Source organism: Canis lupus, chromosome 6 (genome assembly GCF_048164855.1).
Source record: "Canis lupus baileyi chromosome 6, mCanLup2.hap1, whole genome shotgun sequence".
NCBI lineage: Eukaryota > Metazoa > Chordata > Mammalia > Carnivora > Canidae > Canis > Canis lupus.
Window position 1 is genome coordinate 6,570,206 of NC_132843.1, and position 25,515 is coordinate 6,595,720.

The 25,515-nt window shown below is 44.8% G+C and overlaps 1 long non-coding RNA gene across 2 annotated transcripts; it reads left to right on the forward strand.

Moving 5' to 3' along the window:
• The first annotated feature begins 2,341 nt into the window (after nt 1-2,341).
• LOC140634633 (uncharacterized) lies at nt 2,342-11,056 on the forward strand. 2 transcript variants are annotated; one of them, XR_012032040.1, is made up of 3 exons: nt 2,342-2,424; nt 5,547-5,689; nt 10,877-11,056. It is a non-coding gene; the product is annotated as an uncharacterized lncRNA (long non-coding RNA). The 2 variants fall into 2 exon arrangements; XR_012032039.1 differs by having other exon boundaries at nt 2,344-2,443.
• Nucleotides 11,057-25,515: the final 14,459 nt, after the last annotated feature.

A 25,515-nucleotide genomic window follows, 5' to 3' on the forward strand; every position in this document is an offset into this window, starting at 1 on the left:
CTGGACCTGAACAGGCAGCCCAGGTCACCCTATGACTAAAGCACATTCCTCAAGGTAAGAATATCTCCAAATTGGATCAGACTGACTCATCTTTATGTCCATGTAACTAAGGAGACATGAAGTCTTTGTTTTGTCTAACTCTCTTATATATAATTGGATAGAAGACTGGTTATTTTTTTCCAGATTTTATTTATTTTTTTCATAAGAGACACGGAGAGAGGCAGAGACATGGGCAGAGGGACTCAATCCCAGGACTCCAGGATCATGTCCTGAGCCAAAGGCAGACGCTCAACCACTAAGCCACCCAGGCGTCCTGTGGAAAGAAGACTGTTAAAGAAGCTCTGTAGCCTGTCCATCCACTTACTCGTTTATACACATGTTCTTTCAAAGATTGTTCGTTGAACACCTTCGAAAATGCTAGGCTACATACAGATACTGGAATAGCGGGGATGAAAAGAATGGCATCCGCCTTTGCGGGGCTCATAATCTCCTACTCCTACAGAGAATATTTTCAGAGAAAAGCTGCCCCTGACATCTGGACCTGGCCTCCACTATCACCTAGGCCTTCATATTCCTAGGATCTGGCCCGGATCTCCCTGGTGTTCTCCTGTTAAACATAAACAATGTCACAGAGCCTCAGCATCAGACAAGGCCACTCTGGGACCATGATGGGTCAAGACTGAAACCTAAGAACTCTCTCAGTAATCATATCTGAATGTAGACGAAACATGAACATTCCCTAAACCACACAAATGCTTAGACATCCCTCTTTAATCCCTAATTGGAGTGACTGCAGCTTCTTACCCATTATAGTTTCAGCCTTGCTGCATTGTTCCTCCTTCTGTAAGATTCATTGAGATACCCAATCAGAATGACCCCCACTTCCTGACAGCATCCAAGCTATAGCAGAGTCCCACGTCATTAAGCCCTCCCCCAAATCCCCCAAGTCCAAATCTATGCTCTCTTTAATATCCTCCTACCAAAGGCTCAGTGTCCTCCTTTCTCCCTCGCTGCCTTGATCAATAATCCCAACTTATTCAGCTGCAGGGGTGTTGCTTCTGGTGACTCGGTAATTAGGACAGTCAGCGTAAGGCAAGGAATCCAGCTGAAACAGAATCTAGCAACCATTCTCTTCTACAAATATATGAATATGTGAAACACAGTCTTCATGCTTTAATGGTTCTTGTTTGTCCTTGAAAAAAGACTGTATAAATATTGAGAAATCATTACCTATATATTTAAAGACTAAGTCTCTCAGCAGCTAAACCTTCTCAGTAGCTGCCCAGATCAAAGCCTACTCTGGAGATGATGCTGATAGATAGTCCCTTCAGCTCCACAAATTGCTTTTGTTCTACAGTGACATGAGGATCTTATTTTTTGCACCAACATAACATCATTTTATAATCCAGGATATAGCATTCAGTGATTTCATGAACTCCCAATTCCTTTCAGCCATGCATCTTGATTTGTTTACTTATTTCTATCTTCTCTGTACGGTGCTTCTCAAATATCATCAAGGAGTTTGGAAATGTATCAAGTACTGAAAAATTAAATAACAGAGAAGCATAGAAAGAGGAGATAGCGAAAATAAAAATTCATTGCCTATTCAGCATTTCAAAGAAATGAAGGACAGTATTTGAAGGATTTAATTGTTTTCATCCCTAAAAAGATAAGAGAAATAGAATGGAATGAGCTGTCTCTTTTTTTTTTTTTTTTTTTTTTTTTAGCTGTCTTCTTTAAAAGTACAATTGCAAGTTCTCAGAATAAGTGTTGCCCAGGCTGAAGGCTGTGTTTCAGAAAATGCTACAGAGAAGATTGTTATCTGGACCCAGGTTCTTTTACAACTTTGGAGATGTATTCTTGGCTGTCTTCTATAGAGTATAACCTTGTCGAGTACAGAGCCACAGGGCAATACAGAAATCTGCACATAGTAGATAGTGTTTTCTAACCACTGGAGCAAGAGGGGGTCGAGAAGGAAGACAGCTCGGAATGTGCATAGCTGGAAAGCAACAAGAGCTACTGCCATTACTATGGCTTTCCTTCTGGTCTTTGTTCCTTGAGAAGACAAGAGTAGTATCTTCGTTGTTGTCGGTGTCTTGAATATTCTACACACTGAGAACACTCCACACATATCAGGATTTTATGTCATCATAAAAGTTGCCTATCTCTTTCTGTGCTCCCACTCTTCAAAGTTTCTACAAATGTATCATCAAGGTCAAGGGACTTGTTACTTATAACTTAGAAGAATTGTCTGTCTGTTTCAGGCTCTCACCTCTTCAGGGATGTTGGCCATCCATCTATTCACTCTGGGAGATTCTAGAACCTTAGACAACATTCTATCAAGGAGAACATCCTGGCTTTCATTTTTGCTTTATTCACTGAAAATGATGGAGGCCAAAGCTTTTCTTTAGACTATGTCTACAGGTATTTGCAGGGCAAGAAGGTGGGAGCAAAGTATGGTTATCCTATAGCATTTCAAGTAGAAATTCATTTTAATCTTAGTTAAAGAGGTGGGAAAATCAAGATGAAAAGCATCAACATTTAATACCTCCTAGATGCCTGGGATTTTTAAAGTGAATTACACTTTTAAAAAGGCAGATTCACACCCTTTAAAGAATGTGTTAAGGGACGCCTGGTTGGCTCAGTGGTTGAGTATCTGCCTTTGGCTCAGGGCATGATCCTGGGGTCCCGGGATCAAGTCTCACATTGGGCTCCCTGCGTGGAGCCTGCCTCTCTCTCTGCCTGTGTCTCTGCCTCTCTCTTTCTGTGTCTCTCATGAATAAATAAATAAAATATTTAAAAAAAATAATTTGTTGATTCAGGAGCTGCTGGGAGCAGCTGAGGGCTCCTGGGAATTTTGAGAGGTCTGGATCCATGACTGAGTGAGCAAGGGCGCTGGTGGCACTGGGAGGCTTTCCTTTAGAATCAGGACCTGCACCAACCAGGACTTGCTTGGTGCTTCAAAGAAGCACAAATGATCTAGGACCTCTATCCTATTATTTTTTATTCTTGCTACTTCCTTTGTTGGCACTCCCACTGAAAATGATGACATATGACATAAAATAAAAAGAGAAGATCAGCAACCCCTTCCTCCTTCCCTGCTCCTCCTAAGCCAAAGGTTACGAGTGTGGCAAAAAATGTGCAAATATCAAGGAGCAAAACCAAAAGAGCTGAATTAGTTTGGGGCAGCGTGCATCATGCGGGGTGCAGTGAACAGCAGCCTGAGGGCTTGCCCAGTTACTCTAAGAAAGCACAAGCCAGTAGCTGAGAGCTAGACCCCAATGCAAGACCCCAGCATTGCCAACTTGTATCCTCGGATAAGTCACCTACTCTCTGTGCTTCAGTTCTCTTATAAAATGGTGATGATTATGGTGCCTAACTCATAGGGTTGGTGTGAGGATTACATTTTTTAAAAAAGATTTATTCATTTAATTTTGAGAGAGAGAGAGAGTGAGCACAAGGTTAGGGGCAGAAGGAGAGGGAGAGTCTTTTTTTTTTTTTTTTTTATTCATGAGAGACACAGAGACAAGGCAGAGACACAGGCAGGGGGAGAAGCAGGCTCCATACAAGAAGTCTGACGTGGGACTCGATCCCCGGACTCCAGGATCACACCCCGGGCCAAAGGCAAGCACCAAACCACTGAGCCACCTGGGCTGCCCGGGAGAGAGAGTGTTGAGCACAGAGCCTGATGCAGGGCTCAATCTCACAGGACTTGAACTGGAAATCAAGAGTCAGACTCTTAACTGACTCCACCACCCAGGCGCCCCTGAGGATTACATTTTAATACACACAGATATTGAAAATCATATTACTCAGCATCCAGCAAGACCTGAATGAAGATTAGCTATTGCTAGTGGAGATGAAGGTATGAAACAACATATCACTTTTTAAAAAAGATTTTATTTATTTATTCACAAGAGACACAGAGATGTGGAGACACAGGCGAGAGGGAGAAGCAGGCTCCCCCTGGGGAGCCCGATTCAGGACTTGATCCCAGGACTCCGGGATCATGACCTGAGCCAAAGGCAGACACTAAACCACTGAGCCACCCAGGTGCCCCTGAAGCAATGTATCATTGATTCATGATACCAGCATCTCTGAGTCTGTGCCCACCAACCAACTTCCTGATGATAATTCAGCTTCCTATTTAAGTCTGCTTACAGGCAAAGAATGTGCTTGATAGTCCATTTCTCACTGGAAAATTATGAATAGGTATTCCAATTGGCAAATTAAAAAAAAAAAAGGAAGAAAACATGCAGAGGGAAGTAATTAAGTCTGGCCAGGCTTTATGGTGGAGGTAGCAAATGAGGCTTATCAAATGGAATAATGGGTCTAGATATGCTTGTTCTCTCAGTGTTACAGATGGAGAAACCAAGCCACAAAGAAAAGTAATTCAACAAGCCTCCCACCACCAGTTAGTGGCAGAGCCAGACTTTGCACGCAGATGTGCTCTATCAGTGCACACCCATTGCCATACCCCTGAACTACCTCCCAGCATATGCTGCTGCCTTCCCCACAGGTGGGGCGACTCCAGCATGGCATATGGACCTTGCCTAGGGATGACAGGAGGCTGACTTCACAGGATGCACAGAGGACAGATATGCTAGAGAGGCAAGTAGAAGGAAAGAACTAGCCATCATCAGGCAGGTAATAGCCATGGATGTCTTGCTTCTTCATGGGAAATTTAGTTTTTTTATTTTTTATTTTTTTAAAGATTTTATTTATTTATTCATGAGAGACACACAGAGAGAGAGAGAGAGAGAGAGAGGCAGAGACACAGGCAGAGGGAGAAGCAGGCTCCATGCAGGGAGCCCGACGTGGGGATCCCGGATCTCCAGGATCAGGCTCTGGGCTGAAGGCGGCTCTAAACCTCTGAACAACCCAGGCTACCCCTTCATGGGAAATTTAATGCTAGATGTCTATTCTCTTGGTTCAGAAAGCCAGGAGCATTTCTTTATTTCCATTCATCAGTGAGATGATGGTGGAAGGAGAGTTTCATATTTAGCAGGAATCAGAGGTCTTTGGGAGTGCAGAGTCCATACAGGAAAAAATGAGTTCTGCACAAAATAATTCTATATAAGTTAAAATTGGAAAAGGTGGGGAAGCAGTTTTTTTTTTAAATAAATGTTATTTACTTACTCATGAGAGACAGAGAGAGAGAGAGGCAGAGACACAGGCAGAGGGAGAAACAGGCTCCAAGAAGGGAGCCTGACATGGGACTCGATCCCAGGTCTCCAAGATCATGCCCTGGGCTGAAGGCAGCGCTAAACCGCTGAGCCACCGGGGCTGCCTGGGAAGCAATTTTTTAATTAAAAATATGACTAGGGCCATTGGGTGATGAGCAGCATGATCCCTGTATGGTGACCTAGGGAAAGACTGACCTTGAGCACCTGAAACAAACTGGCTGTCTTTAGGTTCCTCCAGAAGTTTAAGTGTGGTCTTGGAGTGTGTTGCTCGAGAGGCGCAAAGGAAGAAGCAATTAGATTCTTTGGAAAACAGAGGCATGAGGGAAATGACTTGTGATTTTTCCCATGTCCATTTGACAGCACTGCTGTGTTTGGACCTGTTTCTCTTTGTGCTACATCGTGGAATACACAATGGACAAGTGCCAGCCCACCAAGAATACTGTTGGGTTGCATTTCCTTGCTATCGGATAAATAATTAATTTTGATCCATGCCTTCAAAAACAGTAAGTATCTCAATTTCAGATATTTATTTGAGCACAGAGATAATGTGGTCAGATTCAAAGCTGATTTAATAAAATGGCTTAGGAAAGCCCTTGATAATAGTAATAGCATCATAGATGTGAAAATCATGTGGACACCTGGGTGGCTCAGTTGGCTGAGCATCCAGCTCTTGATTTCAGCTCAGGTCATGATCTCAGGCTCCTTGCTCAGTGGGGAGTCTGCTTGAGATTCTCGTCCTCCCTCTCCCTCCCTTCTCCATCTCTCTCTCAAATAAATAAATAAATAAATAAATAAATAAATAAATAAATAAATAATCTTTTTTTTTTAAGAAAATAAAACATGTCACTGGTGTACATGATGTCACTGATGATTTTGCATATGTGTGTGGAATTGACTTAGCTTCTTAGGCCACAAATTTGGATGTTTTTAGCTCCTTGTCTCCCATGGCAGTCTTTCCCACATTAATAACTAGGGAGAGAGTTGCCAGAGTCCCATCCCTGTTTGTCTACTTTGAAGGACGTTGAGGTTTCACTGGAGCTATGTGCTGTCTGAGGGTTGATCTAAGGAGGTAAAAGGATAGCCAAGGGTCTGCCCCTGAAACTCTACTTGGAAGGCACTTTCAGAGGACAGAGGAGGGAGCTGATGCTTGCAAGAAGAGAAGATACTTTTTGATCCTTTCCTGACCCTTTAAGTTGGTTCTGGGCTCCCAAAGGTCCATCTTTCTTCTCTCTCTCTGCTTCCCCCAAAGACTTCTAAGCCAATCAATTCAGAGACTTAGGTTCTCCTTGAGCATTTTCTATATGCAGGACACAGCCATCAACCATGCCCTTCATGATGCCCCTACCTCAGCCCCTGACCTCTACCCTGCACACTGTCCAAGCTCTCTGAAGTCCTCTGGGTAATGACTGACCCCCATTTCCTGTCGTTGCAAGCTTGGCCAGCTTCAGGGCACAGCACGGGAGCAGAATGCCTAACCTGAACTTATGGCATATGATTTCAACATTTCCATATTTATCCTTCACAAACAACCAGGACCAGGTTGTATACACATTTCAGTCTGAGAGATGCCCTGCCAATCGCTAAGAAATTTCTTGAATAAAGGAGAAATAAGGGACACCAGGGTGGCTCAGTAGTTGAGCGTCTGCCTTCGGCTCAGGGCATGATCCTGGCCCTGGGATCAACTCCCACATCGGGTTCCCTGTAGAGAACCTGCTTCTCCCTCTGCCTATGTCTCTGCTTCTCTCTGTGTATCTCTCATGAGTGGACAAATAAAATCTTAAAGAAAAGGGGAAGTGAATTCATCCATCCATCCATCTATCCATTACTTCTGCTGTGCAAAAGCATAAGTACTCCCCTTCAAATACGTGAACATGAATGTTTCTTTTTTTAATTTTTAAAAGTGAGGGCAGAGAATATACCACATCAATTACTGCTAGATACATTACAAATCTTAAATGAGGGGGAAAATGGCAAAGAAAATTTTATATGTTTTTTTTCTCCTGATTCACAATGTTAAAATCTTTAATGCTATTTAGACAGCTTGTGAATAGGATGAAATATAAAAATCTTGGTAATAGTGAATTTGGTTGAGAACTACAGGGAAGACTAATCATTTATTTTTTATTTTTATTGTTTTAAGTAGGTTCGATGCCTAACATCAGGGCTTGAACTCACCACCCTGAAATCAAGAGTTGCATGCTCCACTGATTGAGCCAGCCAGGTGCCCCAAAGTCTAATTTAAATTGTAGAAAATTTATAGGTTTTTTTTTTTCTGATTTAGGAAACCAGACTTTAATGTATGATAATAATGGGAAGTAGGTAGCATCTGTTCACTGTTGATTTAAGAATTGGGACACCCAATCTTGTTCTGCCCCTGGCAAGCAAAGAATGACCTGCAAATGTCCTGATTTAGGACCAGACTGACCTCAGCCAAAATCTCAATAGACCACAGGGGATCTTGCTAGCTGAGTGAATCTGGTCAAATCATGGCTTAACTTCTCTCCATGTAGCTTTCTTTGTCCACCAGCAGCATGACAATAATAGTGATAAAATACTCCCCCAAGAGTTGTTGTGAGGATTAAATGAGATATTGTGTGTCAGACCTTTTGTACATTCAAAACACACAGACAAGTTCCATTTAATTAGCCATGTGACCTTCTGGCAAGTCACTTAACCTCACCAGTTTCAATTCTCTCCAATTCTAAATTCTCTTCCCAAACAGCCTCCTTGGATTATAGAGAATTGTAATTAGCATATCAAGCACCAGCCTCATTTGTGCCAGCTCCCCGCTATCACTGCAATTACACTGTTTATATGTAAATGGAACCCCAACTCCCTGAATGGTGCCAGTGCACTCAGCTAAGAAAACAGTGTCTAATCTTATTGACACTCCTCCTTTCCTTAGCAAACCCTTGTTCACTAAGAACACAAAAGGTACACTTCTGAGCAGCCCCTAAGGAACTGACAAGGTTGGGGAAAAATGCAGTTTAAATTCTTAAGATTTTTCTTTGGTTGAGTGATGGGAATGGAAATGACCTTACAAATACTACAGGGCAGCCACGGTGGTGCAGTGGTTTAGCGCCGCCTGCAGCCTAGGGTGTGATCCTGGAGACCCGGGATCTGGATCGAGTCCCGTGTCAGGCTCTCTGCATGGTGCCTGCTTCTCCCTCTGTCTGTGTCTCTGCCTCTTTCTCTCTCTCTCTGTGTCTCTATGAATAAATAAATTTTTAAAAATCTTAAAAAAAAAACAAAACAAATGCATACTACACACCTTCCTTTAAGAACATTGTTTGGAAGCTAATTCTATTTGCAATTAGCAGTGACAGCTCCTGAAGCATTTTTAAGCTGAAAGGAAAGTTTAACTGACCTGCAATCACCATCAAGATGTGTGTTTATGTCGGGGGAGGGGATCAGAAGTGTGCATCCAGCAGAAATCTCTACAGTCAGAAAGGTTTGTCTGACTGAGTCTTAGAATCTGCTGGTTGATTCCGTTTCCCACCCAAACATCTGAGTCAGCCCTAGTTACGGCTCATTCATTTAGCACAAACATTTTGCCAAACACAGAGAACACAAAAATGACTAATCATTGCTCTGGCCCTCAAAGAGTCTTGTTAAGGAGCCAATATATAAGCAAGGATGATGTATTATGATGTGTGAGGGGAGATGGGTGCTGCTGTGGGGCACAAAGGAAAGAATAAGCAGCCTCCTGCGGGTACAGGAGAGGGCTGGTGAGGAATAGTCTCAGAAGGAGGTGACCATTTTTGTCTTTCCCAAATCTGTGTTCCCCTAATTATAAAGGTCCTCTCCTGCTCCTCATTTTCAAGGAAGATAGTAGCTCTTGCTATCTGTCAAGATTAAGTCCTGTTTGGGGACATGACATTATCCCCAAGCTGGATGTGTCACAGGGAGATCTGCATGGCTAATAGCTGCAAGCAAATCAGAGTTTTGCTGGCTTGTTTGGGCATGTCCTGTGTAAGGGGAGCTCAGCCAGGCCTGCTCATCTACCTCCTCCGTGGGGAAGCCGGGGCTCACCAGCAGCCAGCAGCTAGGAGTTCCTATGGCCAGGGGAAGGGCAACTGTCATGTTCCCCAAACAAAGCCCCACTGTTTACACTGTAAACAGTAGGTGGGCTTTTCACTAGGTCACTTTGAAAGCCCCCCATCTTTAGGATAATTGATTCTTTGAAATGAGGCCACTTAGAACCAAGAAAAATGTGGAAAGGTGGTTTATGGTTAGGTTCTCTCCACTCTCATACAACCCAACCTGAAGGTGGTTCTTTTTTTATTTTAACTTTTTATTTATTCATTCATTCATGAGACCCACAGAGAGAGGCAGAGACATAGGCAGAGGGAGAAGCAGGCTCCATGCAGGGAGCCTGACGTGGGACTCTGATCCTGGGTCCCTAGGATCAGGCCCTGCCCCCTGAAGGTGGTTCTTAACAGCATCCAAGAACTACCTTGCCCAGTTTCAGAGCCCTCAGGGCAGTGGTTCTTAAATTCCCCTATCAGCAGCACCTGCCCTCAAATTCCCCCACCCTCAAATTTTCCTGGTAGGTCTGGGTTGCACTTGAGATTTGCATTTCTAGCAAGTTCCCAGGTGAGACCAAGTTTTGACCACTGCCTCAGAGCATGACTGATTGCTCTTGATAAAGTAAACTTTTCAATTTAAGTATGACACTTAGTGTAATCTTACATGGTTAGACCAGATAAAATAAGAAAAGGATGTTCAATTAAAGACCACCTCTGTCTCACTTGACTGAGTGGGTGGGTGACGGGTTTCCCAGAACCAGTCTTTTTTTTTTTTTTTTAAACATTTTATTTATTTATTTATTTGAGAGAGTATAAGCAGGGAGGAGAGGGAAAGGCAGGCTCTCCACTGAGCAGGGAGCTCAATTCGGAACTTGATCCCAAGACCCTGGGATCGTGACCTGAGATGAAGGCAGATACCTAACTGACTGAGCCACCCAGGTGCCCCACCCCTCTCCCCCAAACCAGTCTTCACTGAAATTTATCATATGGGGCACCTGGGTGGTTCAGTTCTGACTCTTGGTTTTGGCTCAGGTCATGATCTCAGGGTCCTGGGAGCAAGCCCAGCATCAGGCTTTGTGCTCAGCAGGGAGTCTGCTTCTCCCTCTGCCCCTCCCCCTGCTCATGCACACACTCTCTCTCTCTCTCTCACGCGCACACACACACGTGCACGCACGTACATACACACACATAAATAAGTAAATGAAGTCTTTTTAAAAAATTACATTTATCATAAATTGCTTTGATTTTTTTTGAAGTCAAGAACACTAATTTCTTTCCAGAAGAAAATTGGGAATTACAGTATACAGAATTAAATTCCTTTCCAGACTGGGTTTGGACATATATTCTTTTACACCAGGAACACAAGGCACTTACTTAACATAAATAGAAGGTGGTTTTATTGAGGATTCAGTAGCTACTCCCTCAGGCTTCTAAGAAGGGAAATGGCATCACATCATACACACTAGAGAATCAGAGTTCCTGCCTTCCGCACAGCAGTAGAGTTTCTTATCTGCCCTTCTCTCTGCAAGCTGGCTGTCTTGGCTCACTTGGTGCTTTCACTGTGTCTAGTTTTGTCTGTGATAGCTTTGGCTGTGACCACACAGGAGGTTGCAGCTCTGTCCCCGCAGCTGACTGACTCCTTTTCTCCTACCTGTGTTCCAGAACTCTTTGGAGAGAAAATCTGATTGACCCAACTTGAGCCAGGGATCTGCCCTGATCCAGCTGTCAGCTATGAGGCCGATGGCCTGCCCAGCATCCCCAAAAGAAAGGGGAGTCTTGGTGGAGAAGCAATGATGGATGCCTGCGAAGTGGACCATATACATCCTACCTCACATCTTTGTATACAAGGCACTAGGTGCATAAAGTACCTAGCTAGATACTCGGAATGGATTAGTTTCTTTTCCGTCTCATTCTTCTTCCAGAAAATTAATCAGGAATTCAGGGAATGGGGTAGAGGAATCTGATTAACTGCATCCAGGAGGACAGCATAGGTGGGAAGGTCTTCTGAACCCTCGATCCACCCCCAAGTTGGCTGCACAGGAGAGGCAAAATCTTTAGGTCTGCTCACTCAGGACACTGGGGAATAGTCACACACCTCTCTTTCTTCACACTTCAGAACAGTGTGACTATTCGTCAGAGGTTTTCTTTTTGCAGGAAAGGTGACAGAAAAATTATGGATGTTGTTAAAAAAACAAGATGCAACAGAGTACATTTGAAGATTATAATTTGCTTTATTCAGTGATTCACAAATTGGGCAGCATCCCATCTAGCAAATAGGAAGGAGCTCTGAGGAGTTGTACAAAACAGAAGATTTACAGGCAGGAGTGGGGGCAGAGGCAAGGAAGTCAAACAAAAGAAAGGATTGTTTCAGTCCATGTCCCCTTCCTTTAGGGGAGGGGTAGAGGTCTATCAGGCCACCAGTGCTCATCAAGTAGTTCCAGGCTTATGGGTTTAAATTCCCCTCTAGGGAGAGGCTGAAACTGCAATTAGGACAGGTATTAAGTCTTGCTTTTGCTGGCATGGGGCTCAGCACAAGTGACTCTATTTTGAACCTCTTGTTTCTTTTCTTAACAATGTGTAAAATTGTACCTTGATCTCAAGGGTCTAAACCATATGCTTAACTGTAATCCAAATGCTTGAATGAATATGTGGATTTAATAGCACATGTATTATTTTGTGCCAATTTATGGGGCAAAAAACCCTTTTGTAGTCCCCAAAAGACAATGGCCTTTAATATTAGCATGCGTGACTTTTAATTCAAGTCCTTGTTTAGGCAGTTTCAATTCAAGGAGATTTCTTACCTTTCCTCTGCTCCCTTTGCCTCCTTCCTTCTTTTGTTTGTTTTTAAATTTGAATTTTACCAATATTTCTAGGACTTTCTGGCAGTAGAAGTGGTGTTTTTACCGGGAGAGTTTTGACTCATCACAACCTTATACCAAAAGGCAAGGTGGGAATCCAGAACCACAGTAAAAGTTCCGTCAGGATACTCTGGTCCTACTCCGTGCTCACAGCCTTCCCTGGGGGTCTGGTGTAAGACTGGGGCCAGGGGGATGGACAGCACCCCAGGAGTTCCTCCTGTCTTCACATTGTACCCCGGGGTCTATTCCCCACAGCAGGGGGTTCCCTGGTTATTTTAATTTCAAAGTAATTTTGCATTTCTACCTGTAGCACAGCAACCCACACATCCGTTTAGCATTTATCATTTCTGGAAGGTAAAAAGGAAAATTCTTCTTTCTCAGATTTTTTAGCTATAAGCAAACTACTCTCATTTGCCACATGTTGAATCAACCATTGACTGACGAGGCACCATAAGAACATATTGAAAGGCACCATAAGAACATATTGAAATTATCTATCTATCTCCTCTGGGAATTCTATTGTTTTTAATCATTTTTATGGTGGCAGGAAAGAAAACATTGAAAATATATTTCACTATATTTACTCTTATCAGAGAATTTCTCCTATTCACACCAGTGATTGCTAAAAGAATTTAGACAAGGCAACTGCAAAACCAGAAGTTCTAACTAAAAAAGTAGCCCTTTCTCTTTCGGGTTGGTTACAATTTTTCAAATTGCTTGACCAAATTATGAAAAATAATGTTGTATCCAGTAGTTATAATGAACCTCTGTGCACTTGCAGTGACCTCGCCTCTCCATTTGTCTTCTCATTTATTTTAGGAAGAAAAGCTTTTAGCCAACATTCCTCCCTTCTGTGTTTTGTTTTCCTGCTTTGAACTGGCATATGAAGATGTCTTGTTAATTTGAAAATAATCTTTTCCTTGGAACTATGGGGCTATGGTTCTCAAACCTTAACATGTATCAGAATTGTCCAGAAGGTTTGTTTATGCAGTGATAGCTGGAGCCCAATCCCAGAGTTTCTGATTCCACAGGAATGGAGAGAACTTGCATTTCTCACACCCCCGAGGTATCTCTGCTGTTGGCTGCTGCTGTTCCTACAGGGCCATGCATTGGGAACTGCTGATCTAGATAAAAAGCAGGCAGCACGCCCTTGCAATTGGCCTTGCAATAGTTTACAAACACTGTCATTAAACTGTAGAAAAAAGTGACAGATTTTATATACCATATTGAGCTGCCTATATTTTAAAGATGAAAGAGAGAGCTTAATCATTCCTAAACTTCTCCACAAGCCTCCTCATCCCTATGCAATTAACTTCCCATGTCTTGCCATCTCCCATTTATTTATAAATACAAGTTCAGCCTCGAATTAAGGAATCCTTTTTTCCAAGGTCGGAGAAATTCCTGAAGAAAAGGGGAAATAGTATCTACTGAGTCCCCATGGCCTTTGCGACATCAGGCTCTGTAATCCTGGGTGAGAGTTTCAAGGGATAATGAAAACCATAGTTTTGGCCTCCAGAATTGAAACAGTTTGTGTAAATTTCCCATCCCCTTTTATACCAGGAAAGAGGCAATTGGGCAAATGAAGAATACAAAACCTCCTAAGTTAAATATTTTCTCAACCAAATGAAGTTTAGTCGATTACTAATTTCAGGAATTATTTCACATCCTCTTTTAAATCGGCTGGAGAAACCGATAACACACATAGTTTTCAGGTATAAGTGCCAAAACTCAGCCCCGCTATCTCAGCCTGATTGATGTTGAGAACTTTATCACTAACACCTCTGAACTAAAACTGTAACCAGCCAAATGGGGACCAATTAAGTAGCCAGTGGATATTTACAGCGCTACAAATTTCTTCAGACCAGAAATGGGAGACAATAGTGTAAGAAAGGTCACCTTTTTCTGCCACGAATTACAAACATAGAATAAAAGTCAGTTGAGGAAGACATAAGTAAAAATGGCTTTATTTGGTTTGATTAGACAAAAAAAAAATGTCATAATTTATGTTTAAATTAAAAACAGAGAACAAAAATTCTCCCCAGAGATTTGCTTGCACTTCAGGATAACAAAGAAACTGCCTCTTGCTCTAGAGGGCAGAATGGGCAGGTTTGCCAGCAGCCACTTAGATTGGAGGGCCGCTAGGCTCAAGGGTTCCCCAGCTCTGACACGGGTGCCCTGTGTGTCCCCTATTGCTTAGCCCCACGCTTAGCTGGGTAAGAGAACCAGTTCCAACAAGAAGCTCATGCTGTGTGCTGTGCCTGGAGAGATAGATTGTCTAAATTCATGAAATGGTTACCTTCTTTCCGGCCAAGACCGCGGCAGGGTGACAGTCCCCACACTCCTGCTGTATCACCGTTTCAGAACTATATGTCTGCTCATCACTCCGTTATGAAACCGCTCGTTATTTATTTTGCCAACTTTCTGTGTTTTATGTTTGCAGCAATTCTTCTTATACTATGTGTCCAAGACCTTTGTCATTTAAATGTTATGCCATAGGGTTGTTTGTAGATACACAAGCAGAAATATTTTTTTAGAGTAGAGGATTTAGAGATAAAACCACACAAGTCCTAAGTGCATATCTTGGTGAATTATCACAAAGTGAATATATCTAAGCACCGTCCAAGAAATGGACCATTAGCCCAGAGCCCTACCGAGCCCCTGCTACATAGAAGTGGCCCCTCTCTTGACTCCTAACGCCATAGATTAGTGGACCTGTTTTGAACCTTATATATATGGAGCCATTCGGTGTGTTTCCTTCTATATCCCGTTTCTTTGGTTCATGTTAATGTTTAGGAGTTCCAGATAACAAATCGTTCTATGTGACTCTATTGCATTCACTTTCATTGCTACATAGAATTCCATTTTAGGACTGCCACAATCTGTTTATTTTTTCCACTGTTTGTGGTCACTTTAGTCATTTACATTTGTAACTATTAAGAATAACAGTGTTGTGAACATTCTTTGCTGCACATGTTACATGCAGTTCTGGTGGCTGTAATTTTACAAAATAATGCAAAATAGGTTCTAGAATGGCTGTACTGAATCATACACCCATCAAAGTGTGTGTTTCTGTCCCTCCAACATATGGCATTTTTCTTCCATTTACATGTTAAAACCAGCCCGAGTGGGGCACCTGGGTGGCTCAGTGGTTGAGTGCCTCCTGTGGCTCAGGGCATGATCCGTGGTCCTGGATTAGAGTCCTGAGTCAAGCTCCCCACAGGCAGCCTGCTTCTCCCTCTCCATGTGTCTGCCTCTCTCTGTGTCTCTCATGAATAAATAAAATCTTGAAAATAAAATAAAATAAAATAAAATAAAATAAAATAAAATAAATTTGCTCTGAACTTACTGATCTCTCTCTCTCTCTCTCTCTCTAGTATGTGTTTTAAAGATATTTAAATTCCTAGGTTTGGAAGGACAGATGTCATTGAAATGTTCTATAGAGTCGTTGTTTTAAATTATGAGGTCGTGGACTCCTTTGAGAATAAAACTTAAAGTCCTTCTTCTCTCTAAAATGCATTTATGCACAAATGCCCAGAAAATTCTACCTGAACTTCTGAGGAGACTCCAACCCCCAGGAGCTCTTCAGTTCCTGACTTCCAGATCAAGGACTCCCTTATAAAGCACTGACATTAGCAGAGTAACTGCTCTCAAGAGATCTTCCAAGTCTTATTTCCTACTTTTTCATCCCCTCCTCCCTTATTTCCAGCAGAGAAAAGTTGCAACTTCCTACTTTGAAGGAGTCACAGCTCATTTCAAAGAGATCAGGGTCCACCTCTCTTGAGCACACTTGCTTTGGGAGCAGGAGGGCCGTGAGAGCTGGGCTCCTTCTGCCTTGCACATGGTCTCTTATCACCCTTTGCTCTTCACCAACCTGCTGCCTGCACTCTTTCAGGTGGGGTAGCCCATCATGCCCGCTCACACATCCAACGTGCCCCACCCTGACTCTGCCTACCCCCACCCCCCGACTCTGTCTCTCTTCCTCACCTCCACTTTCCAAGACAGAAACATTACTCCCCAATCTCCACATTTCCAGGAGAAAAATATGTCAACTATGTCAAATGGTGCCAAGCCCCAGGCATCCTTTCTCATTAGTATCCCCCAGAACTCTGATGCCTGGCCCCATCCTAGTCAAGTTAAATCCATGTCTCAGGGCAGAGGCCAGGCATTGGTGCATCTTCTAAGTTTCCTAGGGTAATTCTGACACTCAGAGAAAGTTGAGAACCACAAGGCCAAGGGCTGTGGAAAGGCCAGCTATATAAAAGATATTTTATCCATACGTATAGAAGAACCATTTTGGTGTGAAATGGAAGAGGGAATGAAAAATATTTCTGGAAAACTTAGAGAAGATTCATCTGCAGTGGTCCATTAAATTCAGAGTACTTGGAGCAGCTCCAGACTCCCCTTTAGCCAAGAACAGAGAAAAAACTGAGGTCTTCACCCTCCCATTGGCTGCTTGTTTTTTCTTCTTAAAAATTAAAACCTTAGGGTTAACATTTTTGTCAAGATAATGCATACTCAACAGAGAGCAACTTTTTGAGTGTGCATTACTCTGTATAATTTAAAATTACAAATTAAAAGTTCCTGAAAGAGATGTAGTCCTCTTCAATGTTTTCTCTGTCCATGTGACTCTTGCCTTTTTTGTCAAGTTTAGTCATTATTATACTATATTAATTTAATTTTCTGCTTTTCCCTTAAATTCTAACAATAACAATAGCTTTCCTGCCTATTATATAATGTAACTTGAAAATACTTAACCTTGCACTTACTTTTTAGCATTATTTTAAAATATTCTTTCCTAGGGGTGCCTGAGTGGCTCAATCAGTTGGGTGTCTGGCTTCAGCTTGAGTCATGGTCTCAGGGTCCTGAGATCGAGCCCCGTGTTGGGCTCCCTGCTCAGCGGGGACTCTGCTTCTCTCTCTGCCTCTGCTCTTAGGTCTGCTCCCTCTCTCTCAAATAAATAAATAAAATTTTTAGAATAAAATAAAGTCTTAAAAAAGACATTCTTTCCTAAAAGATAAAATAAAATAAAACATTCTTTCTTTACTAGGAAGCCACAGAGAAGACCCTCTCCTCAATGTATTAAATCTCTGTTCAGAACCACAGATAACAAGACCACAAGGTTGATTTGAACCTAAAAAGCTTTTTGCTCTTTCAAGTTCTCAGTATCTCACTTTCTTATTTTTCTTCTTTTCTCGCATTTTCTTCAGTTACAGGATTGGGCTGAATGAGGGTGCCTGCTTCTTACTAGCAGGACAACCTTCGGACAAGTTACTGAGACTTTCAGTGCCATCGTACCTGGGTTCTTCCACTTAAAATGAGGATAATAATGGTACTTACCTCTTTTCTATTTATGTGCCTATTGTTTTAACAAGTAAGTATTTCACATGTAGGATGGGCCAGATACTGTTGTAGACGCTTTACAAATACCAGCATGTCGAACCCTAGCAGGGTTGTAGAGATACATGAGTAAAGTCATAGCACAGGGCATGGAGCAGAGGGCCTCATTATCCTCCATCTGCTCACCCATTTCTTTCCTCTGGATCTTTGTAATCTCCGCTTACACCTATGAAGACGGCCTCCTCTCTGCCATCATGTGTGCACGTTCTGCATGAGGGCTTAGCACTTTCTGTGAACACCTTCTGCTCTAATGAGACCTAGTTTTTTCTATTTATTTGTGATCTATTTAAACTGAGCTATGTGTCCTCTTAGAATCATTGCTGCTAGGGGAAGGCAGAGGGAGACCAGCAGGCCTGCTGGTGGAGCAGAGGCTTTGAAGGATGTGTGGGAATTTTCTGTCTAAGGGAACAGGAAAAGAAGGCAGTCACAGGAAATGGCATGGCCCTGAGTTTGAGGAGTGGGGAGGATGCCAGTGCGACGGTGAGTCCAAGGACATGAGATCAGAGATGAACATCCTTCCAACAATGGGGAAGTTTATTTACAGAGATAAGAAGCCTGCCTGTGATGACCTGGCCTTGGAGAAACTTTGGTTCCAATCAAGCTTGCTTTCTCTAGGACAGTCCATTGAAAACAAAAAACCCAGCTTTACTGAACTATAATTCACATACAAAGAATTTACCCATCTAAAATATACAATTCAGCGTCTTTAAGTGTATTACAGAGTCGTGCAACCGTTGCCATAACCTTAAGTTTAGGACACTTTCATTGCCGCCAAAGAAAAGCTCATGTAGTCAGCACTCATTCCCCATTTTCCACCCTCACTCCCAGTCTCTGGTGACCATGGATCTCCTTTCTGTTTCTACAGATTTGCCTACTGTGGACATTTCATAGGAGTGGAATTACACAGTATGTAGGTCTTTTGTGGCTGGCTTCTTTCCCTTAGTGGAATGTTTTCAAGGCTCAGGCATGTTGCTGCATGAATTCCTTTTACGGCTGACTAATACTCCTTTGTAAGGGTAGATCATATTTTGTTTATTTGTTCACCAATTGAGGGACATTTGGGTTGTTTCTGGTTTGGAGCTATTATCAGTAATACTGATGTGAACATCCATGGACAAGTTTTTGTGTGGACGTGTTTTCATTTCTCTTGGGTATGTATCCAAGAGAATAGAATTGCTGGATCATAGCTTAACTTAACTTTTTGAGGAGCTGACAAACATTTTTTCCAAGGAGCAGCACCATTTGACATTGCTACCATCATTGCACGAGGGTTCCAATTTCTCCATATCCCAGCCAACAATTGGTGTTGTGTGTGTCTTTTTGATGATAGCCATCCATGTGGATGTAAAGTGGCTTTTCATTTCATTTTTACCCATTTTTCCCTAATGACCAATGATGTTGAGCATTTTTTCATATATGTATTGGTCAACTGTGTATTTTCTTTGGTTAAATGTCTATTCAAATCCTTCCCCCATTGTAAATTGGGTTATTTGTCTTTTCATTGTTGAATTGTAAGAATTCTTTATATATTCTGGATATAAATATTTTATCAGATATTATTTGCAAATATTTCGATACAGTCACACTTCATTTTATGGATATACATATGGATGTTTTTTCACTTCCTTGATGGCATTGTTTGCAGCTCAATTTTTTAAAATTTTGATGAAGTCTAAATAAAAATTATGCTTTTGGTGCCCTATCCAAAGCCATTACTGAAGGTCATGAGGATTTACTCCTAAGTCATATTCTAAGAGTTTTGTAGGGACACCTGGGTGGCTCCGCGGCTGAGCGTCTGCTTTTGGCTGCTTTTGGACCTCCCTGGGGTCCTGGGATTGAGTCCTGCAACAGGCTCCCTGTATGGAGCCTGCTTCTCCCTCTGCCTGTGTCTCTACCTCTCTCTGTGTGTCTCTCATGAATAAATAAATATTAAAAAAATAAGAGTTTTGTAGTTTTAGCTCTTAGATTTAAGTGTGTGGTCCATTTTGAGTTAATTCTTGTGCCTGGTGTGAGGTAGGGGGTCTAGGAGATTCTGGAAATCCCATCTGAATCAAGGACTCATATCTATTACCAAATGAAAAATGTTTTAGATTTTTGACTACTGTCTTAGATTTTAGTGTGGGAACTTGGGCTCATTATCTTTGAGACAAGTAACAAAAAGTAACAAATTAACTGTCCTTTGAGGCAAAAAGAGAATAAAATCCTGATGATCTCTTAATCTGCTGAATATGTTCTTCTTTTCCATCTTCAGTTCTCTTTCTCTCAAAACCCTTACCTTTTGTTTATTCTCCTTTTTTCTCCACTCATTTATTGTGTTGTAATATCATAAGCACATTCAAATATTAGGAAACATACACACATCCCTTGTTTAAAAGGGACTGCATAAGATCAATCATATATATCAGAATGATTTTATAAGTCCAATACGAATTCAAATATTGTACTCTCCAAATCACTCATATTTGATTTACCCCCCCTTAGCAATGCCTGGTCCACTAGGAACAGTTGATGAACACCCACCAAAACAGTAAGTGTGGGGTAGAGGAGATCACTGACTATTGGGTGGGTCTGGGGAAGGTCCTGTCTCTGAGCCAAGCACACGAGTGAGCATAGCGGGATGACACAGATAAGGTCTTGACTCACAGGAAGCGCTGCTTTTTTCATCTACTCCTTGTGCCAGCAATGTTTATGCAAAATCTCCTTACCTGCTGGACAAACTGCACAGCAGATCCTTCACCAGTCCAAGTGCCTTCCTTACTCTTAGGGGAACAACTGCAGCTAGAATGAAGGCAGATCCCTCTTCTAGGCTTGAGGGGTCTTGCGTGGCCATTTGCCTAGCCCCTTGCCTGTGTCCTCCACTTGCCCAGCACATCCTGCTCCAAAGCGCATCCCAGTACCTGTCCCTAGAGCAGTTCTCTGAGCACTCTACCTAAGACATCCCTTCACTCTGCCCTCACTCTATCCTGTGGCCACCTTGGCTTTCCCTCATGCTCTTGGTATCTCCTTGGTCTGCTCACTGCTCTCGGAAGGTCAGCACATGAGGCACGGACCCCCCACTGCCTCCAAAGAGCATCACAGCACCTCCCCACATACACCCCCACCACAGTACAGCTGGGCACTGGTAGGTGCTCATAAAATGCCTTTTAAAAAAATATTTTATTTATTTATTCATGAGAAACACATGAGAGAGAGAGAGAGAGAGGCAGAGACACAGGCAGAGGGAGAAGCAGGCTCCATGCAGGGAGCCCGACGTGGGACTCGATCCTGAGTCTCCAGAATCAGGCCCTGGGCCAAAGGCAGCGCTAAACTGCTGAGCCACCAGGCTGCCCATAAAATGGCCTTTAAAATCATTAACTAGGTAGTTGTTTTCCTGGGCATAAGACGTACATGTAGCCTCCCTTTGGACAAGTCTGAAGCACCTTCTCCCTTCCCTACTGTCCTGCAGGGTGCTGCCCCCGCGGCGGGGTGAAGCCAGGCTGTGCTCCGGAGGGGGACAATTCAGGATTAGGAGCCACGGATGGGGAGGGGGCGGCAGTTTTTCTTCCAGGAGACAGAGTGGGAACCAGAGCTGGGGAACAGCTAGCCTGGCTGACCTCAGTCTGGGCCCCTGAACCTGCAGACCTGAGCTTTGCGCCTCGCACTCCCGTCCAAGTCCTGGGCGGAACCTCTCACACCAGCTGCAAGTGCGTGGGGTTGGGGGGCACAGCGCTGAGGGTCTCGGAGCCAGCGCCTGCCCCACAAACCCCAAGACCTGTGTGTCTGTGGGCCCCATGTCTGAAATCCGAATACAAAGGTGCCCAGCTCGCAGGCTGTTGTAAGAATGAAATCATTTCATACATCTGATGTGCTTAGGATGGGACCCGTGGCTAAAGGTGTTGGTCAGCTGTTGTTATTACACAAAAGGGAGCAGGAGGAGGGCTGGGGAGAAACCAGTGGCAGAGAAAGAACACGCGCAGCTGCCTCTCTCCGCAGCGCCGCCCGCCCGCACTTTGCATACAGCTGGCGCACAGACTCTCTTGACAGAAGTCCCTGAGCCAACTGGCACACGCGGGGCAGAGAAAGGAGCCACGGTTGCCAAAGCTTCAGAATAAAGACTTAGCCCGCTGACAAGTGCCACGGGATTCCTTTTGTCCGGGCACACCGCCCCCCCGCCCCCCTTTTAAATTAAGCCAAAACTGGGAATCTAAGGCCTTTGTCCTCTCAAGGCCTCAAGTGCAATGCTAACCTGCAGGCTCTGGGAACTTGGTGAAAAACGACGATGGTCAAGGTTCGAAACCACCCGGCCTTGCCGAGTTACAATTCAGAGAGCATTATTATTATTTTGAAACCATTTTCCAAACAAAACACTTTGCAGCCTCCTTCTTAAAGAAATGGGCACGTTTAACAGCTTCAGCAGGCTCCGGAGGGGCAGCAGAGGCAGATCTGCTGGGGCCCAGGGGCTCAGTCCTCAGGATGTCAGGCGGGGGGTGCAGGACCCCAGCACCTTCATTCACCCTCATCGGATTAGCTTTCAGGCCCTGGGCAAGGTCACCGGGAGCCCAGCTGCAAGTGCAAATTTGTAATGAGAAAGGGTGCCCTCTTCAATATCAGCCAGTGTGAACCGGTTTCCTAGGTGACAGGTGGTGCTGTTTTCCTGGGTAAATTCACAGGGAGGGGAAGGAAGTCAAAATTAGTAAAAATTAACCTGAGCAATGAACTAATCCTTTTAACCAATAAAAGCTGACCTCCAGCAATCACTGGGAACTGTGGAATGTATTTTAACATGTTCTACTTCCCTAATCCTTCTTCCAATCGATACCAAAAATTAGTAAAAATTAACCTGAGCAATGAACTAATCCTTTTAACCAATAAAAGCTGACCTCCAGCAATCACTGGGAACTGTGGAATGTATTTTAACATGTTCTACTTCCCTAATCCTTCTTCCAATCGATACCATCAATGGCAGGTTTGATTGTTCACCAGTTTATTATTCAATTTGTATGAATAGGTAAAAACAAAAGAAGCACAACCACAATTGGTGTTTTCCCAAATGAGTTCCATTTGCGTTCTGTGTAGCAATTAATGCTAAACTGTCAAGTTACAATAGGACAAGGAGGCTTGTGTGAGAATAAAGATTTCTCTTTCTTGGTCTCAGAATTAGAGAGAAATAGCAATTCTTCAATGACTCTGTGAGGTTGTGGCTTCAATGTATCCCCATATCCATCCATGTACCTACACAGAAATACCACGCTGTACACAGTTACGTGGCCTGCCTGCCTGCCTGCCTTCCATCGTTCTTTCCATCTTGGCTTCCCTTTCTTACTCCTTTCTCTCTCTTTTTCTTGCCAGATATATGTACTGTCAGCATACATTCACTGAATGTTTGCTTTGGGTCAGACACTCATTTTACAAAGACTGAAATGTCCCCTGCCTTCCTTTCACAATCTAGTTGGGGACACAGGCATAAAAAGGCATTATAACCCGAATGTCAAGCTGCTTCCACCAGCCTGTGGAGTCAAGAAAGTCACCTTGACGTTCACAATCCCCAATTCCTGTCCTGGCCTCCACCTCCAGGGGAGCCTGGCTCCCCACCGCGTTTTGCTCCCCTCCCCAGCAGCGGACAGCTAAGGCAGGACAAGGGGACAAATGAATGGATGAATGACAACATAAATAGGGTCAGAATCAGGTATGTCTTGATAGAGGCATGAATATGTTCCTGAAAAGTGGTTCGGTTTATTTGAGATCACACGTTTTAAAATTCAGAGAGGGAGCTTACTATTTAAAGCGATCTGACTGGGTCGGGGGGATGGGGTAACTGGGTGATGGGCATTAACAGGGGGCACGTGATGGGATGAGCGCTGGGTGTTACGCACAACTAATGAATTATTGAAAGCTGCATCTGAAACTAATGATGTACTCTAAGTTGGCTGGTTGAATTTAAATCTTAAAAAAAAAAAAAAAAGCAATCTGACAGCGAATCATTTTGCAAAGCAAGGAAATTGCCGTCATTTTGTAATGACCCCGATTCACCAACTTCGTTTCACTGGGATTTTCCCGTACGGACTTGTCTTCGAGTACACAGTTTTCATAGCCCCCAGAAGCCTCCAGGAAGCCACGTAGCATCTGAGACAGGGGGGAGCCGAGGCCGAGGCCGCAGGATGCCGTCCAGAGGGGGTGGGGAGGACCCCTCGGGAGCACTCGGGGGCGCGCGCTGGAGGCTCTCGTGGCCGCCGGCAGAGTCGCGGGTGCACCCCTCTTGATGCCTTAGAGTCAGCTTTGAGGCGCTTCCAAATAGCCAATAAGAAATCCTTGGAAGCCAAGGGCCTACTCCAGTCTCCCGTGAGGGGGGTGGGGCCCGGAAGGCCGGGGCGACGGGGGTGGGGGGGGCCCAGGGGGTCCGCGGGGGCAGCCAGCTGGCCGGGCCGCACCAGCGTCTCCGCAGACCTCCTGGCTCCCAGGGCGCCCCCCACCCCACCCCGTGGCACCAGACGGGGGACATTTGAGCCCCCCCGGCCAGGGTCCGTGTCAGGGCCTGGACGCAGGTGCTCCATCCCCATCACAATCTGGTTCTGTCGATGCGGTGAGACGGAGGCCGCAGCCCAGCGGTTCCCAGAGCCGCAGTGAGCCCGCGGCCGGCCCAGGGCGAGAGCCCAGATGCGTCCGAGCCGGGCGGGGCCCGGCGCTGGGTGTGAGCGGCCGCCCCGGCTCCAGCCCTCCAGCCGCTGCTGCTTTTACTTGCCTCTCAGCTTGAACGCGGTTACTAACACCAGCGGCCCTAGCAGCCGAGTCACAGGAGGCACAGAGCAAGCCCCTTTGTACCTTCGTGGTCTCCAAGTGCGCAGACGGCAGGGCCGGCGGATCAAGAGGCCCTTCTATGCTCGGGTCAGACTGCCGGCGGCCGAGTGGCCCCTCGCCCCCTCCCCTCCTCCCCTCCCCCTCCTCCCCTCCCCTCTTCCCCCCCCCCCCCCCGGGCTGCCCCTCTCTGCGGGTTGTCTGTCCCGGAGCCATTGACCTCTTTTGTTCCAAAGCGGCTTATAGATGACTGTGGGTACGTCCGGGTCCCGGGGCGCGCCCCTGGTTTCCCTAGAAGCCTCTGAGGCAGAAGCCCCGCGGGGCCCCCGGGAGCCCTTCTCCAGCAAGACCAGCCCCTCCTGCCGCTTAGCAGCAGCGGGACGTTGGAAATGCAGTAAAAACTGCAAAGGAGACCACATCTGCCCGGATTGCCACTGCCCCCGTTTCTTGGAGTCCGTCTCCTCTCCCTGCCCCCAGCCAGAGTCCAGGATAAGGCACCAAGACCAGGGGGGCACCATCCTTTCAAGCTGAAGGCCTTCGGGCCGGACTTTTGAAGGAACCATCTCTGAGGACAGAGCGACGGCTGATGTCCCTGCCCGGAGAAGTGCTGGAGCTTTGGGGGGGCCTCCCAGGGCGGGAGCCTCACCCTCACAAGGACCTGCCAAGACAAGCGAGCTCAGGGAGCCGGCAGGATCCTGCCAGGACTCGTAGGGCACGGGGGGGGGGGGGGCGGCGTTTCCCTCCAGCGCAGAGGGGGGCCTGGGGGCCGCCCCCCACCCCACCCCGCCAGCCGCAGCCTCAGCGCCGCTAGGCCCGAACTAGCTGACTCGGCAGGTGGCTGGTTGCCACGGCAACCTGACAGCCTCTCCCGGAGGCTGGGGGGGCTGGGGGGGGGGCTGTGCGGGAGGTAGGCCTCGGCTGGTGATATGCTATATGTTGGCAAATTGAACTCCAATAAAAAAATAATTAATAATATATATATATATACAAATCAGAGATTAAAAAAAGAAAATTATAAAACGTTGATGAAGAAAGTTACACAAATGGCAGAGAAAAGCACCAGAACGCCTGAAAGGGACCAGCGGCTGGGCCTTAAACGTGAGGGCATGGAATCCTGAGAAAACAGTATCGTGGTGGAGATTAAAATCCCACCCAAGGACAAAAGGCAGAGAAAAAAGGGAACAACCTGGATCTTTTGAACTAAGGGAGAGAGTATATGAAAGCGTCGGAGGCAACTCCCTCAGCCTGCAGCCTGGGGCAGTGAGTGACAGGCAG